The following is a 19,177-nucleotide window of genomic DNA, read 5'->3' as shown; positions in this document are numbered from 1 at the left end:
AAAATAAAAATTCTTTTTTTTTTTTCACAAAAATGATTTTTTAGCCCCCAGCTTTTGTATTTTTACAAGAGTAACAGAATAAACTGGACCCCAAAAGTTGTTGTCCAATTTGTCCTGAGTACGCTGATACCCCATATATGGAGGGTAACCACTGTTTGGGCGCATGACAGAGCTCGGAAGGGAAGGAGCGCCATTTGGAATGCAGACTTAAATGGATTGGTCTGCAGGCGTCACGTTGCATTTGCAGAGCCCCTGATGTACCCAAACAGTACAAACCCCCCACAAGTGACCCCATATTGGAAACTAGACCTCCCAAGGAACTTATCTAGATGTGTTGTGAGAACTTTGAACCCCCAAGTGTTTCACTACAGTTTGTAACGCAAAGCCGTGAAAATAAAAATTCTTTTTTTTTTCACAAAAATGATTTTTTAGCCCCCAGCTTTGTATTTTTACAAGGGTAACAGAATAAATTGGACCCTAAAAGTTGTTGTCCAATTTGTCCTGAGTACGCTGATACCCCCTATGTGGGGGGTAACCACTGTTTGGGCACATGACAGAGCTCGGAAGGGAAGGAGCGCCATTTGGAATGCAGACTTAAATGGATTGGTCTGCAGGCGTCACGTTGCATTTGCAGAGCCCCTGATGTACCCAAACAGTACAAACCCCCCACAAGTGACCCCATATTGGAAACTAGACCTCCCAAGGAACTTATCTAGATGTGTTGTGAGAACTTTGAACCCCCAAGTGTTTCACTACAGTTTGTAACGCAAAGCCGTGAAAATAAAAATTCTTTTTTTTTTTCACAAAAATGATTTTTTAGCCCCCAGCTTTGTATTTTTACAAGGGTAACAGAATAAATTGGACCCTAAAAGTTGTTTTCCAATTTGTCCTGAGTACGCTGATACCCCCTATGTGGGGGGTAACCACTGTTTGGGCACATGACAGAGCTCGGAAGGGAAGGAGCGCCATTTGGAATGCAGACTTAAATGGATTGGTCTGCAGGCGTCACGTTGCATTTGCAGAGCCCCTGATGTACCCAAACAGTACAAACCCCCCACAAGTGACCCCATATTGGAAACTAGACCTCCCAAGGAACTTATCTAGATGTGTTGTGAGAACTTTGAACCCCCAAGTGTTTCACTACAGTTTACAACGCAGAGCCGTGAAAATAAAACATATTTTTTTCCCACAAAAATGATTTTTAGCCCCCCAAATTTTTATTTTCCCAAGGATAACAAGAGAACTTGGACCCCAGAAGTTGTTGTTCAATTTGTCCCGAGTACGCTGATAACCCATATGTTGGGATAAACCCCTTTTTGGACGCACGGGAGAGCTCGGAAGGGAAGGAGCACTGTTTTACTTTTTCAACGCAGAATTGGCTGGAATTGAGATCGGACGCCATGTCGCGTTTGGAGAGCCCCTGATGTGCCTGAACAGTGGAAACTCCCCAATTCTACCTGAAACCCTAACCCAAACACACCCCTAACCCTAATCCCAACGGTAACCCTAACCCTACCCCTAACCTCACCTCTAACCGTTTAATGAACATTTTCTGACAGTCATAAGTGCCACGTATTTAAGTGCCACGTATTTAAGTGCCACATATTTAAGTGCCACATATTTAAGTGCCACGTGTTTCAGTGCCACGTGTTTCAGTGCCACGATATTTCAGTGCCACGTATTTCAGTGCCACGTACTATAAATACTATAACTATGTGGTTATACGTGGCACTGAAATATCGTGGCACGTAAATACGTGGCACTTAAGTACGTGGCACTTAAGTACGTGGCACTTAAATACGTGGCACGTAAATACGTGGCACGTAAATACGTGGCACGTAAATACGTGGCACTTAAGTACGTGGCACTTAAGTACGTGGCACTTATGTACGTGGCACTTATATACGTGGCACTTATATACGTGGCCACTGAAATATCGTGGCACTTATATACGTATATAAACGTATATTTTAGTGCCACGTATTTCAGGTTAGGGGTAGGGTTAGGGGTAGGGTTTTTTTTTTTTGTTTGTTTTCTTGTGTTTTTCTATAAAAACGCATGCGTCTAAAAACGCATGCGTTTTACCACGTTTACATGCGTTTTTTCACACATGCGTTTTTTTAAAAAACGCATGCAGATAAAAACGCAAGTGTGAAACCAGCCTAAAAGACGCTTTTTATAGCAAAAAAGTTTTTGCGTCTCCACATTTTGAGACCTATAATTTTTCCACATTTTGGTCCACAGAGTCATGTGAGGTCTTGTTTTTTGTGGGACGAGTTGACGTTTTTATTGGTAACATTTTCGGACACGTGACCATTTTTGATCACTTTTTATTCCGATTTTTGTGAGGCAGAAGGACCAAAAACCAGCTATTCATGAATTTCTTTTGGGAGAGGCGTTTATACCGTTCCGCGTTTGGTAAAATTGATAAAGCAGTTTTATTCGTCGGGTCAGTACGATTACAGCGATATCTCATTTATATAATTTTTTTATGTTTTGGCGCTTTTATACGATAAAAACTATTTTATAGAAAAAATAATTATTTTGGTATCGCTTTATTCTCAGGACTATAACTTTTTTATTTTTTTGCTGATGATGCTGTATGGCGGCTCGTTTTTTGCGGGACAAGATGACGTTTTCAGCGGTACCATGGTTATTTATATCCGTCTTTTTGATCGCGTGTTATTCCACTTTTTGTTCGGCGGTATGGTAATAAAGCGTTGTTTTTTGCGTCGTTTTTTTTTTTTTTTTCTTACGGTGTTTACTGAAGGGGTTAACTAGTGGGGCAGTTTTATAGGTTGGGTCGTTACGGACGCGGCGATACTAAATATGTGTACTTTTATTGTTTTTTTTATTTTATTTAGATAAAGAAATGTATTTATGGGAATAATATTTTATTTTTTTTTTCATTATTTTGGAATATTTTTTTTTTTTTTTTTTACACATTTGGAAATTTTTTTTTTTACTTTTTTACTTTGCCCCAGGGGGGGACAATACAGATCGGTGATCTGTCAGTTTGCATAGCACTCTGACAGATCACCGATCTGAGGAAAGTGCAGGCTGCTTCACAGTGCCTGCTCTGAGCAGGCGTCTGTGAAGCCACCTCCCTCCCTGCAGGACCCGGATCCGCGGCCATCTTGGATCCGGGTCTGGGAGCTGCAGGGAGGGAGGTAAGACCCTCGCAGCAACGCGATCACATCGCGTTGCTGCGGGGGGCTCAGGGAAGCCCGCAGGGAGCCCCCTCCCTGCGCGATGCTTCCCTGCACCGCCGGCACATCGCGATCATGTTTGATCGCGGTGTGCCGGGGGTTAATGTGCCGGGGGCGGTCCGTGACCGCTCCTGGCACATAGTGCCGGATGTCAGCTGTGATAATCAGCTGACACCCGGCCGCGATCGGCGGCGCTCCCCCCGTGAGCGCCGCTGATCGCGTATGACGTACTATCCCGTCGGCGGTCATACGGGCCCACCCCACCTCGACGGGATAGTACGTCAGATGTCAGGAAGGGGTTAAACATCACAGCCGGTTTAATCAAGCCTCTTGGTTGGGCCATTGTTCCAGCTCAAATAAGCAACACATTGCAGACATGGAGGTTTCTGTAGTGTAGTGGTTATCACGTTCGCCTAACACGCGAAAGGTCCCCGGTTCGAGACCGGGCAGAAACTCATCATGCAGTTTTTATGTTGCTTTTTAAGACACATGAGTGACAGAAGCTGCTGCCTTTCTGAAGTAAGATGTCTTCTTGAATTAATTCTTTTAAATATGGCTCTATAGAAATTACAATTAGCTCTGTTATCCAGAAAAACTGGCACATATCAATGAATGATGCTACAGTGGTTGAAGTTGCTTTTAAAAAAAATGTTAAATCATGTACTAATTTAAGGGATATTTTGATGGTGAGTTTTTCATAAAAATGGACACACAGCCTATATCTCTTTCTCCACCCCCTCACCTGTTTTACCTACTGATCCTTCACCACCTTCAACACATTCCTCTCTCCACACTCCCACTGTCGAAGTGTCCCAATCTGACAGCCCCTTCAGCATTATCTCCACCCCACACTATTTAAACTTGTAAGTTTTTTTTGTTTATTAATTTGTTAATAAAACAGTTTATTGGTAATAAATTTTGTCTTTAATTTATTTATAAGGTTTACAAAGTTAAATACAGTACAGACCAAAAGTTTGGACACACCATCTCATTTAAAGATTTTTCTGTATTTTCATGACTATAAAAAATGGTACATTCACACTGAAGGCATCAAAATTATGAATTAACACATGTGGAATTATATACTTAACAAAAAAGTGTGAAACAACTGAAAATATGTCTTATATTCTAGGTTCTTCAAAGTAGCCACCTTTTGCTTTGATGACTGCTTTGCACACTCTTGGCATTCTCTTGATGAGATTCAAGAGGCAGTCACCGGGAATGGTCTTCCAACAATCTTGCAGGAGTTCCCAGAGATGCTTAGCACTTGTTGGCTCTTTTGCCTTCACTCTGCGGTCCGGCTCACCCCAAACAATCTCGATTGGGTTCAGGTCTGGTGACTGTGGAGGCCAGGTCATCTGGCGTAGCACCCCATCACTCTCCTTCTTGGTCAAATAGCCCATACACAGCCCGGAGGTGTGTTTGGGGTCATTGTCCTGTTGAAAAATAAATGATGGTCCAACTAAACAAAAACCGGATGGAATAGCATGCCGCTGCAAGATGCTGTGGTAGCCATGCTGGTTCAGTATGCCTTCAATTTTGAATAAATCCCCAACAGTGTCACCAGCAAAGCACCCCCACACCATCACACCTCCTCCTCCATGCTTCACGGAAGGAACTAGGCATGTAGAGTCCATCCGTTCATCTTTTCTGCGTTGCACAAAGACACGGTGGTTGGAACCAAAGATCTCAAATGTGAACTCATCAGACCAAAGCACAGTTTTCCACTGGTCTAATGTCCATCCCTTATGATGTTTAGCCCAAACAAGTCTCTTCTGCTTGTTGCCTGTCCTTAGCAGTGGTTTCCTAGCAGCTATTTTACCATGAATGCCTGCTGCACAAAGTCTCCTCTTAACAGTTGTTGTAGAGATGTGTCTGCTGCTAGAACTCTGTGTGATATTGACCTGGTCTCTAATCTGAGCTGCTGTTAACCTGCGATTTCTGAGGCTGGTGACTCGGATAAACTTATCCTCAGAAGCAGAGGTGACTCTTGGTCTTCCTTTCCTGGGGCGGTCCTCATGTGAGCCAATTTCTTTGTAGCGCTAGATGGTTTTTGCCACTGCACTTGGGGACACTTTCAAAGTTTTCCCAATTTTTCAGACTGACTGACCTTCATTTCTTAAAGTAATGATGGCCACTCGGGCCACTCGTTTTTATTTACTTAGCTGCTTTTTTCTTGCCATAATACAAATTCTAACAGTCTATTCAGTAGGACTATCAGCTGTGTATCCACCAGACTTCTGCACAACACAACTGATGGTCCCAACCCCATTTATAAGGTAAGAAATCCCACTTATTAAACCTGACAGGGCACACCTGTGAAGTGAAAACCATTTCCGGTGACTACCTCTTGAAGCTCATCAACAGAATGCCAAGAGTGTGCAAAGCAGTCATCAAAGCAAAAGGTGGCTACTTTGAAGAACCTTGAATATAAGACATCATTTCAGTTGTTTCACACTTTTGTGTTAAGTATTTAATTCCACATGTGTTAATTTATAGTTTTGATGCCTTCAGTGTGAATGTACAATTTTCATAGTCATGAAAATACAGAAAAATCTTTAAATGAGAAGGTGTGTCCAAACTTTTGGTCTGTACTGTACATTGGGTAAGACAAGGTTAAATACAGTGGGTAAAGGTTAAATACTTTGGGTACAACCCAAACAGGTAAACTTTAGTTAAAATAAGGTAAAATACTTTGGGTTACAAGGTCCAAGACAAATTTTTCAAACTCTCTCATCCTGCCAGTCTACTCTTCCTTCAGGTAAAATAAAGTATTCTGCAAATTTGTCCCTCATTCTGGAAACTGACACAGAACTTCTAAAAGTAATCTATATATATAATTGTCTAAGGGGTACTTCCGTCTGTTTGTCTGTCTGCAACTTCCGTAATGGAAATCCCGCGTCCCGTGACAGGCTTAGTCCGGCCGCGAATTGGCCCCTCCCTACTCCCCTCCAGTCAGCGCCAGTGTGTCTCCCCATCCCGGACCAACCTTTTACTATCAATGCTGGCTATGCAGCATCAATAGTAAAAAGATATGTTAAAAATAATTAAAAAAATAAAAAATCCTGATATTCTCACCTTCCATCGCCTCCACAGCTTTCCCGCTCCTCGCGATGCTGCCGCCAGCTTCCATTCCCAGAGATGCATTGCGAAATTACCCAGATGACTTAGCGGTCTTGCGAAACCACTAAGTCATCTGGGTAATTTCGCAATGCATCTCTGGGAATGGAAGCTGGTGGCAGCATCGCTCACATTGTCACAGCTTCGCTGGACGCCGGAGGGTGAGTATAAAACTATTTTTTATTTAAATTTTTTTTTAACAGGGATATGGTGCCCACACTGCTGTATACTATGTGGCTGTGTTATATACTGCGTGGGCTGTGTTATATACTGCATGGGATGTGTTATATACTGCGTGGGCTGTGTTATATACTGCACGGGCTGTGTTATACACTACGTGGGCTGTGCTATATATTACGTGGGTTGTGCTATATATTATGTGGGTTGTGCTATATTTTACGTGGGCTGTTATATACTATGTGGCTGCTATATACTACATGGGTTGTGTTACATACTGTGTGGCCTGTTATATACTGCGTGGGCTGTGCTATATATTATGTGGGCTGTGTTATATATTATGTGGCTGCTATATACTACGTGGCTGCTATATACTACGTGGCTGTGCTATATACTACGTGGCTGTCTGTGTTACGTGGGCTATGTTATTTACTGCATGGGCTGTGTTATATACTACGTGGGCTGTGCTATATATTACATGGGTTGTGCTATATATTACGTGGGCTATGTGATATACTACATGGCTGCTATATACTACGTGGGCTGTGTTATATACTGTGTGGCCTGTTATATACTGCGTGGCCTGTGTTATATACTGCATGGGCTGTGCTATATATTATGTGGCTGTGCTATATACTACGTGGCTGCTATATACTATGTGGCTGCTATATACTGCGTGGCTGCTATATACTATGTGGCTGTGCTACATACTACGTGGCTGTCTGTGTTACGTGGGCTGTGTTATATACTGCATGACCTGTGTTATATTCTGCGTGGGCTGTGTTATATACTACGTGGGCAGTGTTATATACTGCATGGGCTGTGTTATATACTGCGTTGGCTGTGATATATACTGCGTGGGCTGTGTTATATACTATGTGGGCTGTGCTGTATACTGCATGGGCAGTGTTATATACTACGTGGCCTGTGTTATATACTGCGTGGGCTGTTCTATATATTATGTAGGCAGTTATATACTACGTGGCTGTGCTATATACTACGTGGCTGTGTTATGTGGGCTGTGCTATATACTATGTGGCTGCTATATACTACGTGGCTGTGTAATATACTACGTGGCTGTTATATACTGCATGGGCAGTGTTATATACTACGTGGCCTGCGTTATATACTGCGTGGGCTGAGCTATATATTATGTGGGCAGTGTGATATACTACGTGGCGGCTGTGCTATATACTACGTCGCTGTCTGTGTTACGTGGGGGGCTGTGCTATATACTATGTGGCTGCTATATACTATGTGGCTGTGCTATATACTACGTGGCTGTGTTATATACTACTTGGCTGTGCTATTTACTACGTGGCTGTGCTAAGCGCGACGTACATACAGACATACACACATATTCTAGAATACCCGATGCGTTAGAATCGGGCCACCATCTAGTGTTCTGATAATCAGCTAAGGTGGTTTCTTCTGAGTGGTCTTCAATGGAAATCCATTCCTTGCATATCACATAATTGTGCAGGACAACACACGCTTTCACCACCTCGTCAACAGTGTCCGTCTTCAAGTTGATAGCGGTCAATAAAACTATCCATTTGGACATCAGAATCCCAAAAGCGCACTCCACCATTCTCCGTGCTCGTGTGACGCGGTAATTAAAAATTCTTTTAGTTTGCGTCAATCCAATACTGCAGTAGGGTTTCAGTAGGTGTTCCGATAGTTGGAACGCTTCATCCCCAACAAAAACAAATGACATTGGTGGCCCAGAGGTTTGAGGCAGTGGTCTTGGGGGGGGAATTGGAAGGTGTTTCCATACAGATGATGCCCCATTGCAGACAATTTGAAAACTTGGGAATCATTGGAGCGGCCATATGCCCCTATATCCACCGCTATAAATTTGTATTCCGCATGGCCATCAGCACAATGGAAAAGTATTTTTTATAATTAAAATATTCCGAGCCAGATCCAGCCGGTTTCACGATGCGGATATGTTTCCCGTCCACGGCACCCGAGCAAATTGGAAACTGACACACTTGGTAGAATTTATCGGCTATTTCCAACCAACTCTCCGTGCAAAGAGACCCACAATGCACGGCAGGTGTGCTTGACAATTCCCGATATGGTGGAAATTCCCAACCGAAATTAAAAATGTAGTGACAAAAGGGATTCTCCAATTGCAAAGAATCTGTGAATAAAAGCAAGGCAAAAATTATTACAAAATACCAGCAATAACATTACAGTTAGAAGTCAGCTTTAACAGGAGATACAATAAAAATTATTCATAAAAAAGATCACTAAAAACTATTCTCAAACGAAATACCAGCAACAACATTAAAGTGTGCGTAACAGGATGAGATACAATAAAAATGGCTTACCGAAAATAAGACCATCAGATGCTCTGCCGGTGAAATGGAGAATCGGCAATACGTATCACCGCATCGGATGAGATGTCCAATTCTGTCCACCAATAGATCGAAGTTCTCCGCTTTCATCCGCACATATGAGAAAAATGTCTCTGGGTTTCCTCAAAGCTCCAGGTACAGTGTAGAAAACACCCCATGTGTCATTCTCTGTGCAGTGATGGGGTGGATCCACAAACGCCGTTGGCGCAGACGCATGATGCGTTGTGCCTCTCGCTCCTTCTCCAGAACAATAGCTTTCAAACGATTCGCCTCCACAATAAAATCCACGTTGATCTTCAGAATAGTCGCAATAATGACATCCATCTTGCTCTCCAACCTGCTCCTCTACAACCTGTCACAGATGGGCTGTAGGAACACTGTATATGTAGGTTTTCAGTAGCCAATCACATTTTGGAGCCACCCAGGGGCATTTTTAAAAACCGGATCCGTCACAAAATGGATAAAAAAACGGAAGAAACGGATGCAAAACTGATGAAACGGATCCGGCAGAAAACCGGATCCATTTCATCAGTTTTTCACATTTTACTCCGGCTTCGGCATGACAGCAAAAACCTGGTGTGTGTAAGTAGCCTAAGAGCGTGATGTCTTCAATTTGAAGCCTTAATGGAATATGAGACCAGGATTGTGAAGAGCGTTCACAATGACAAAAGCACAAGAGCTGAAAAAGACAAGTCCTACATGCGCTGTCACAATATGTCACAAGCACCAGGCAGGAAGTTTCTGTAGTGTAGTGGTTATCACGTTCGCCTCACACGCGAAAGGTCCCCGGTTCGAAACCGGGCAGAAAAACGTTTTTATGAATGATCTCATATTAGATAAATTGTTTCCCTCGACACCTTTTAAATAGTAGAACAAAGGATATAAACTCTATTTCCTAATTGAATTAAATTAAATGTGGACTTTTTAGGAGCTGTATGGTTTAAGCAAACCTTCAAAAACGCAAAGACCTTGATTTGGGGTTAGATCTTGATATTTCTTTTGATCCAATGAATATTGTTGAAAGTCGTACTTTTAGCCATATCTTTGCAGAATTATAGTGCAGACACCCACAATATCCTACAGCTGTAATTCTGCGCCTCCAGGAACATCACAGCAGAGTTAGTCGAGTCTGCATGATGGACCTTTGTACAAGCTCAAGTGGAAAGAACCCACAGGGCCGGCCCGAATGTACAGGTCCTTCTCAAAAAATTAGCATATAGTGTTAAATTTCATTATTTACCATAATGTAATGATTACAATTAAACTTTCATATATTATAGATTCATTATCCACCAACTGAAATTTGTCAGGTCTTTTATTGTTTTAATACTGATGATTTTGGCCTACAACTCCTGAAAACCCAAAAAACCTGTCTCAATAAATTAGCATATTTCACCCGTCCAATCAAATAAAAGTGTTTTTTAATACCAAACAAAAAAACCATCAAATAATAATGTTCAGTTATGCACTCAATACTTGGTCGGGAATCCTTTGGCAGAAATGACTGCTTCAATGCGGCGTGGCATGGAGGCAATCAGCCTGTGACACTGCTGAGATGTTATGGAGGCCCAGGATGCTTCAATAGCGGCCTTAAGCTCATCCAGAGTGTTGGGTCTTGCGTCTCTCAACTTTCTCTTCACAATATCCCACAGATTCTCTATGGGGTTCAGGTCAGGAGAGTTGGCAGGCCAATTGAGCACAGTAATACCATGGTCAGTAAACCATTTACCAGTGGTTTTGGCACTGTGAGCAGGTGCCAGGAAGCATGAAGTGCTCCAAAATCTCCTGATAGCTAGCTGCATTGACCCTGCCCTTGATGAAACACAGTGGACCAACACCAGCAGCTGACATGGCACCCCACACCATCACTGACTGTGGGTACTTGACACTGGACTTCAGGCATTTTGGCATTTCCTTCTCCCCAGTCTTCCTCCAGACTCTGGCACCTTGATTTCCGAATGACATGCAAAATTTGCTTTCATCAGAAAAAAGTACTTGGGACCACTTAGCAACAGTCCAGTGCTGCTTCTCTGTAGCCCAGGTCATGCGCTTCTGCCGCTGTTTATGGTTCAAAAGTGGCTTTACCTGGGGAATGCGGCACCTGTAGCCCATTTCCTGCACACGCCTGTGCACGGTGGCTCTGGATGTTTCCACACCAGACTCAGTCCACTGCTTCCTCAGGTTCCCCAAGGTCTGGAATCGGTCCTTCTCCACAATCTTCCTCAGGGTCCGGTCACCTCTTCTCGTTGTACAGCGTTTTCTGCCACATTGTTTCCTTCCAACAGACTTACCATTGAGGTGCCTTGATACAGCACTCTGGGAACAGCCTATTTGTTGAGAAATTTCTTTCTGGGTCTTACCCTCTTGCTTGAGGGTGTCAATGATGGCCTTCTTGACATCTGTCAGGTCGCTAGTCTTACCCATGATGGGGGTTTTGAGTAATGAACCAGGCAGGGAGTTTTTAAAAGCCTCAGGTATCTTTTGCATGTGTTTAGAGTTAATTAGTTGATTCAGAAGATTAGGGTAATAGGTCGTTTAGAGAACCTTTTCTTGATATGCTAATTTATTGAGACAGGTTTTTTGGGTTTTCAGGAGTTGTATGCCAAAATCATCAGTATTAAAACAATAAAAGACCTGACAAATTTCAGTTGGTGGATAATGAATCTATAATATATGAAAGTTTAATTGTAATCATTACATTATGGTAAATAATGAAATTTAACACTATATGCTAATTTTTTGAGAAGGACCTGTATAGGCAAACTAGGCGGCCGCCTAGGGCGCCGACCCTAAGGGGGCGCCAGAGAAAAAATAGAAAAAATTATAAAAAATCTTTTCAAAAGGCAAAAGGTGTATGGAGCGGAGCTGAATGTGTACGAGGTGTACGGAGCGGAGCCGCGTGTGTTCGAGGTGTATGGAACGGAGCGCGTGTGTACGGAGCGCAGCCGCGTGTGAAGGAGTAGCTATGTGTGGCTATTATATGGTGCGAAGTATCATGTGTGGTCAATATACAGTATGGAGCATCATGTGTGGCCATTATACAGTATTGAGCACTGTGTGGCCACATTTTTTTGTTTATAATTATTTTTTATGAAACAGTGTGATCAGCAGTGCTAAATGGGTGTGGTTGGGATGTAGATATGGGTGTGGCTAGTGTGCTGTTCAGTTTATTCTGATAGACTTTCAGTCATACATGGACATTTATGTAGTGCTAATATACCTAGTTCTTTCATTTATTGTATTTGTTGTACTTTGCTGCCATCTACTGGCCATTGTTGTATCACACTGTAATATTCGTTATGGAACTTTCCCACAACGCCTTTCTGTCTTTAGCTCCTCCTATCTTCTTCCTTCTTTTCCTGTTTTGTACTCTGTGCCATCTTAGATCTCACATGTGCTGCAGAGCTGGAGAAAGGATTCTATTGTTACCTCTAACCTGAAGCTTCTATTATCTCTATCTGGTGATTCTGTAACAGCTCTAACCTACAGTCCTCACTCTCACCAAGGTACTGTAAATAAAATCTGTTGAATGTATCACTGCATCATCTTTCCGGATCACCACGCGCAGCTGATAAGGACTAGGAGCACAGTTAGTGCGTAACGCTGTCCGCCATTGTTTATATAGCGATTTGTGATCACATCCCTCAGACACATCTCATCGACGTATATTGGTGGCAGAATAGTAACAAGAGACCTAAGTCTACAGTGTCTGTGTGCATATGCATTGTCTGCTAGCAAGTCTTAACCGTCCGCCATCTTAGCTAAAACATGTCCATAAAGGGCACCGTGGACCCATCTGCAAGCGAAGCACATCAGGTTCCCGACACCATAGATGCTGCAGGAGCAGAGTCCACACTTACTGCAGAGCAGGACGTACAACCCAGACGTGTAACCAAGCCGACACAAAAGGTCAGAGAGAACTTTGAGACTACTAGAGACGAGTTCCATGATAACCTAGAACATTTATGAGGCAGAGTGGATCACTATTTAGCAGCTCTTCCACGCTATTACAGTGACGCCGCAGGTTCAACCGCCACATTGAAGAGTTTATCTGCCGCTTATGATCGCTACCAGAGACTGTCTGAAAAGTACATCACATTCCTGAGTAACTGTGACATGGAAGATGCCCCAGCAGAACTAACTGAAAGGGAAACTCTTCTCCAAGAAAAGACCTCATTAGTCCGAGATGCTCAGGATAAAGCAGAACTCCGCATCGCTCACCTCCAAGAGGTTAGGTCACATCGCACAACATCGACCAAAATCACAGCTCGGTCTTCCAGATCATCTCACTCCAGGAAGTCAACATTGTCCAACAAGCTACTGGAGATCTGTGCGGCTGCAGAAGAAGCTAGAGTAAAAAGCTCCTTTGCTAAGAGGGAGGCTGAAGTGGAAGTAGAAGCCCAAATGGAAGCTCAAAGGAAATTAAAAATACTCCAAGCAGAAAAGGAAGAAGCAACAGCCCTTGCTAAACTGAAGGTCCTTGAACAAGCACTGGGACAAGATGATAATTCGGACTGTCTTATTCCAGAAGAAATGGAGGATGCAGCTGATCGCACTACTGACTACGTGCTAAGACATTCAACATCTGCACCAGCGCCACCTCCAGTTTCTAACACGGATGCGCCCGCAAGTCAAGAAATGTCGCCACCTACTGCCGACAAGGTAACTTCCAGCACTAACCCACAATTTAGGCAACAGCCAACAGAACCTTTAGAGACTAAACAGCAGTTTAACCCTTATGCCGCATCATTTCGTCCTGATTTGTCGCAGTCATATAAGCCAGAGAACTTACCTTCCCTACGGATACCACAAGTTCATCCTGCAACAATGACCGGGAGATCGGACATGTCTGACTTCGCCAGATACATGATTCGCCGGGAGTTAATAAACATTAGTCTCTCAAAGTTTGATGATCGTGCTGAGAATTATAGAGCCTGGAAATCCACCTTTCAAGCAGTGATCCAAGACCTTAATCTCACCGGCAAGGAACAACTGGATTTGCTTGTTAACTGGTTAGGCCCTGAATCAGCAGAGCGCATAAAGACAATAAGGGCAGTTCATGTGGACTATTCAGATGCAGGTCTTATTGCAGCCTGGGAGAGACTGGAACAAACCTACGGCAGCTCAGAAGCAATAGAAGGTGCCTTATTTAAAAGACTGCAAGCCTTCCTAAAGATAACTAACAAGGACAATAGAAAATGTCAAGATTTGAGCGACCTGCTAAAGGAAATAGAATTGGCAAAATTAGACCCACGTCTTTCAGGACTGAGCTACCTAGATACTGCTCATGGCGTTAATCCAATAGTGTCCAAGTTGCCACATGGCATGCAGGATAAATGGGCAGACCACGGCTCACGGTATAAAAGGCAGTATGATGTGTCCTTTCCCCCCTTTTCATATTTTTCCAGGTTCATCAGTGACCAAGCTTGGAAGAAGAATGATCCCAGCTTCGACTTCACTGAGCCTACTCCACCAGCATCATCATCATCTACAAGGTATGATAACATTGCCAAACATAGAGATTCAAGGAACACAGTATCTGTGAGAAAGACTGACGTTCCACTTACTACACCTGCCTTCACTAAAACAAATAATGTTGCTCCTAAAGTCATGGACAGTAACCGTATGTGCCCTATCCACAAAAGGCCTCACCCACTTAAAGAATGCTGTGGATTCAGAGCAAGAACTCTGCAGAAGCGTAAAGACACCCTCAAGGAGCTAGGGATATGTTATAAGTGTTGCGCCTCCTCAGACCACCTCGCTAAGGACTGTAAGGCCGTCATTAAGTGCACTGAATGCAGAGGTGATAAACACATCACAGCCATGCATCCCACGCCAGCTCCACACAACTCACAACCTTCTGCAGCATCCAATCCTGCTCCAAAGCATGGCGGGGAGCCACAGGTCCCTGACCCAACTGCAACTGCTGTTTCCTCCTCATGTACTGAGGTATGTGGAGAAGGGATTGTTCCTAAATGCTGTGCCAAGGTATGTCTGGTTAAGGTCTATCCAGAAGGACAACCCGACAAGGCCTCTAAAATGTATGCCATAATAGATGAGCAAAGTAACCGATCTCTAGCAAGGCCCAAATTCTTTGAGATCTTCAACATAAAGGGACAAACGACTCCATACACCCTCAACACCTGCTCTGGTCGTATTGAGACTTCTGGCAGGAGAGCCTCTGGGTACATAGTCTCTTCAATCAAGGGAAACGTGCATATACCCTTGCCAACCATAATTGAATGTGACCAGATACCTGATAACAGGGAGGAGATTCCCACTCCGGAAGCCGCACTTCATCATCGCCACTTGAGGCACCTGACTAATGAAATTCCTCCTCTGGACATTAATGCTGATATTCTAATCCTACTCGGAAGGGACATTCTGAAGGTCCACAAGGTACGCCAACAATGCAACGGCCCAGATGATGCTCCATACGCCCAAAGACTCGACCTAGGCTGGGTAATCGTGGGCGATGTATGTCTGGATAGGAGTCATAAGGCATCCGAAATCAACGCCTGTAAAACGTATGTGCTCCAAAATGGTCGCGCAACTCACTTTAAGCCATGCCTTCATCACTACGAAGTGAAAGAAAGGTTCTCTGATTGCATCCAGGAGCCTGACATCATTCCCACTCCCTACGGTGATGACTTAGGGAGAACAGTGTTTCACACAACAAAAGATGATAACAAAGTTGCCTTATCCATAGAAGACAAGGAGTTTCTTAAAATTATGGACAGTGGATTCTTCAAAAATGAATCTGACCGCTGGGTTGCTCCCTTACCCTTCAAGGCTTCAAGGGCCAGGCTTCCTAACAACAGAGAACAGGCCTTATCTAGATTCATCTCACTGCAGAGAACATTAAAGAACAAGCCTGAAATGAAGGAACATTTCATAGCTTTTATGGACAAGATATTTCGCAATGATCACGCAGAGCCAGCTCCACCATTGCAAGCTGATGAAGAATGCTGGTATCTACCTTCCTTTTGAGTGTATCATCCAAGAAAGCCGAAACAAATCAGAGTGGTGTTCGATTCAAGCGCCAAACATGACAGCGTATCTCTGAATGACGTTCTCCTCACTGGTCCGAACCTGACTAATAACCTGGTGGGAGTGCTCATGAGAAAGGAACCTGTCGCCATTACCGCTGACATCGAACAAATGTTCCATTGTTTCATCGTGCAACAAGATCACAGAAATTACCTCCGTTTTCTATGGCACCGAGACAACGACACCAACAAGGAAATGGTTGAATACCGCATGAAGGTGCACGTGTTCGGAAACAGTCCTTCTGCAGTCGCTACATACGGCCTACGTAGGACCGCCTCCGATGGCGCTGCAGAGTTCGGGAAGGATGCCCAACAGTTCGTTGAAAAGGACTTCTACGTGGACGACAGTCTTAAATCCCTGCCTACAGTGGAGAAAGCGATAGATCTGCTCAAACGGACACAAGGTATGCTTTCTAAGGCTCATTTAAGATTGCATAAAATTGCCTCCAATACTGCTGTTGTCATGAAGGCCTTTCACCCTAATGATCATGCCGCAGAATTTAGGGACTTGAACCCAGGCTCAGACAATCCACCAGTACAGTGAAGCCTAGGCCTGAGGTGGAATTTGCTAAAGGACTCCTTCAGCTTTCAGGTTAATGGTGCAGAAAAACCATTTACTAAGCGTGGGGTTCTGTCAGTGGTGAACAGTCTATATGATCCACTTGGGTTTGTCGCACCCCTGACTATACAAGGCAAGCTCCTGCTGAGACAACTCTCAGAGTGCCTGAAGGACTGGGATATACCACTCCCTGCGGACAAACAACTAAAATGGAAGTCGTGGAGAGAATCTCTTTGCGCCTTGGATAAGATCCACATACCACGTTGTTACACTCCGGCATCCCTAACTACGAGTCAAAGGAAAGAGATTCATGTATTCGCTGATGCCTCCACTGAAGCTATTGCCGCTGTCGCTTACTTGAAGGTTGTAGACTCTAATAATGAAGCCCATGTTGGATTTCTGTTTGGAAAGGCTAAACTGGCTCCTAAACCCGAGCACACCATACCCAGACTCGAGCTCTGTGGGGCTGTACTAGCCATAGAGATTGCAGACTTCATACAGAGTGAACTAGCTATTCATGTGGATGACACAAAATTCTACACAGACAGTAAGGTAGTTCTGGGCTACATATACAACCAGATGAAACGCTTCTACGTCTATGTCAGTAACCGAGTGGAAAGAATCAGGAAATCCTCCAAACCCCAGCAATGGCAGCACGTCCCATCCCATCTTAACCCTGCGGACCTTGCTACTAGACCAGTGTCTATTGGTGCCTTCGCAAGCTCTTCTTGGTTGACAGGACCAGAGTTCCTTCATGAACAGTGCGAAGAGACTGCCGTTGAAGACAGCTTCAGCCTTCAGAATCCAGATGTCGACCCAGAGATCCGTCCTGATGTCAGCACCTTCATCACCAAATTCAAGGAGAAGGTTGGCTTGGACTGTTGGCGTTTTGATCGCTTCTCAAGATGGACGAGACTGGTTCGTGCCATTGCAAGGTTAGTACACATTGTACAATGCTATCGCAATAAGGACAGTAACACTGATTGTCACGGTTGGCATATCTGCCATAAGCCTCTCTCTGCAGAAGACATTGCTCTGAGTGAACTCATTGTGATACGCAATGTGCAGCAGAATGTTTTTCACAAGGAACTGGATTGTATACGCAAAAAACAAGACGTTCCTAAAAAAGCCCCATTGTCAACCTAAACCCAGTAATAGACGAGAGGTGTTTATTGAGAGTTGGTGGTCGTTTAAACAAAGCTAAATTGGATGAGGCAGAAAGGAATCCTCTAATTGTTCCTGGTCATCATCATATCACCACTCTACTAATACGACATTACCATGAAAAAATCAAACATCAAGGCAGACACTTCACTGAAGGAGCCTTAAGAGCTGCAGGCTTCTGGATTGTGGGAGCAAAGAGACAGGTTTCCCATTTAATTCATTATTGTGTTCAGTGTCGTAAGACAAGAGGAAAACGGCAACAACAACAGATGTCTGATTTGCCTGCTGATAGGACAAACACAGAGCCTCCATTTACCTATGTTGGCTTGGACGTTTTTGGCCCATGGGCAGTCGCTGCACGTCGGACCAGAGGCGGGCATGCAGAAAGTAAACGTTGGGCAGTGTTGTTCACGTGCATGAGTATACGAGCAATACACATAGAAGTGATAGAGTCCATGGATTCCTCCAGTGTCATTAATGCCCTAAGACGATTCTTCTCCATCAGAGGACCAGTAAAACAACTAAGATCTGATTGTGGAACGAACTTTGTAGGTGCCTGTCGAGAACTACAGCTGAATTCAACACCAGTCCAGAACTTCTTGACAACCAATGGCTGTTCCTGGGTCTTCAATCCTCCTCATGCTTCCCATATGGGCGGATCATGGGAAAGAATGATAGGCATTACTCGTCGGATACTGGAATCTATGCTGAGTGACTCAAATCTTTCAAGACTCACTCACGAGACCTTGACCACTTTCTTAGCAGAAGTCTCTGCTATAGTAAACTCAAGACCTCTTGTACCCATATCTACGGATCCAGAATCTCCTACAATTCTCACTCCGGCAACTCTCCTCACCCAGAAACTTGGAACTGTTCCTAACCCGCCTGAAGACTCTGTGTCCGGTAACAAATATCAGAGACGGTGGAAATATGTGCAACATCTGGCTGATTGTTTCTGGAATAGATGGAAGAGGGAGTACTTGACACTTCTCCAAAAACGAAGAAAATGGCAACAAGTAAAGCCAAATTTACAAGTAGGAGATATTATCCTCATGAAAGACCAGAAGGAGGAAAGAAACGCATGGCCTATGGGACTTATATCTAAAACCTTTCCAAGTGACGATGGTAAGGTACGTAAGGTAGAAGTGACAGTTACTAAGCAAGGTGACCCCAAATCTTTCATTAGGCCTATATCAGAGATTATCTTACTCATACCGGTTGAGGATTGATTATCCATCCAATCAGTAGGAACTCTTTCAAGGAACTTCAACCTTTGGATTACAAATGGGTTGGAGACAGTTTGGCCTAGCGCAGCTTCTCCAATCCGAAGATGGGTTATCCGTTGGATTACTTCAGGAACTCGTTATAGACATTTGTCTATCTTGTTATACAATATGTTATTGTTGCATTGCATGCATTGTTTTTATCTTACAGGTTGAGGTATCCCTCCATGCACTTCTGGTTAACACTCCCAATTCGAGACTTATGGTATAGTGAAATCCAAGGATTTCAGATGGGGAGTGTGCTTTTCAGTTT

The 19,177-nt window shown here is 43.7% G+C and overlaps 1 long non-coding RNA gene and 1 other non-coding gene across 2 annotated transcripts in view; one reads left to right on the top strand and one right to left on the bottom strand.

Moving 5' to 3' along the window:
* LOC143773298 (uncharacterized) overlaps positions 1 to 19,177 on the bottom strand; it is a 78,921-nt gene that overhangs the window by 33,392 nt on the left and 26,352 nt on the right. The window lies entirely within an intron of this gene.
* TRNAV-AAC (transfer RNA valine (anticodon AAC)) lies at positions 3,592 to 3,664 on the top strand. The gene has a single exon. It is a non-coding gene; the product is annotated as a tRNA-Val (tRNA).

This window comes from Ranitomeya variabilis, chromosome 5 (assembly GCF_051348905.1).
Source record: "Ranitomeya variabilis isolate aRanVar5 chromosome 5, aRanVar5.hap1, whole genome shotgun sequence".
Lineage (NCBI taxonomy): Eukaryota > Metazoa > Chordata > Amphibia > Anura > Dendrobatidae > Ranitomeya > Ranitomeya variabilis.
The sequence above is the reverse complement of the archived record's forward strand: the minus strand, read 5'-3'. Positions and strand labels throughout refer to the sequence as shown.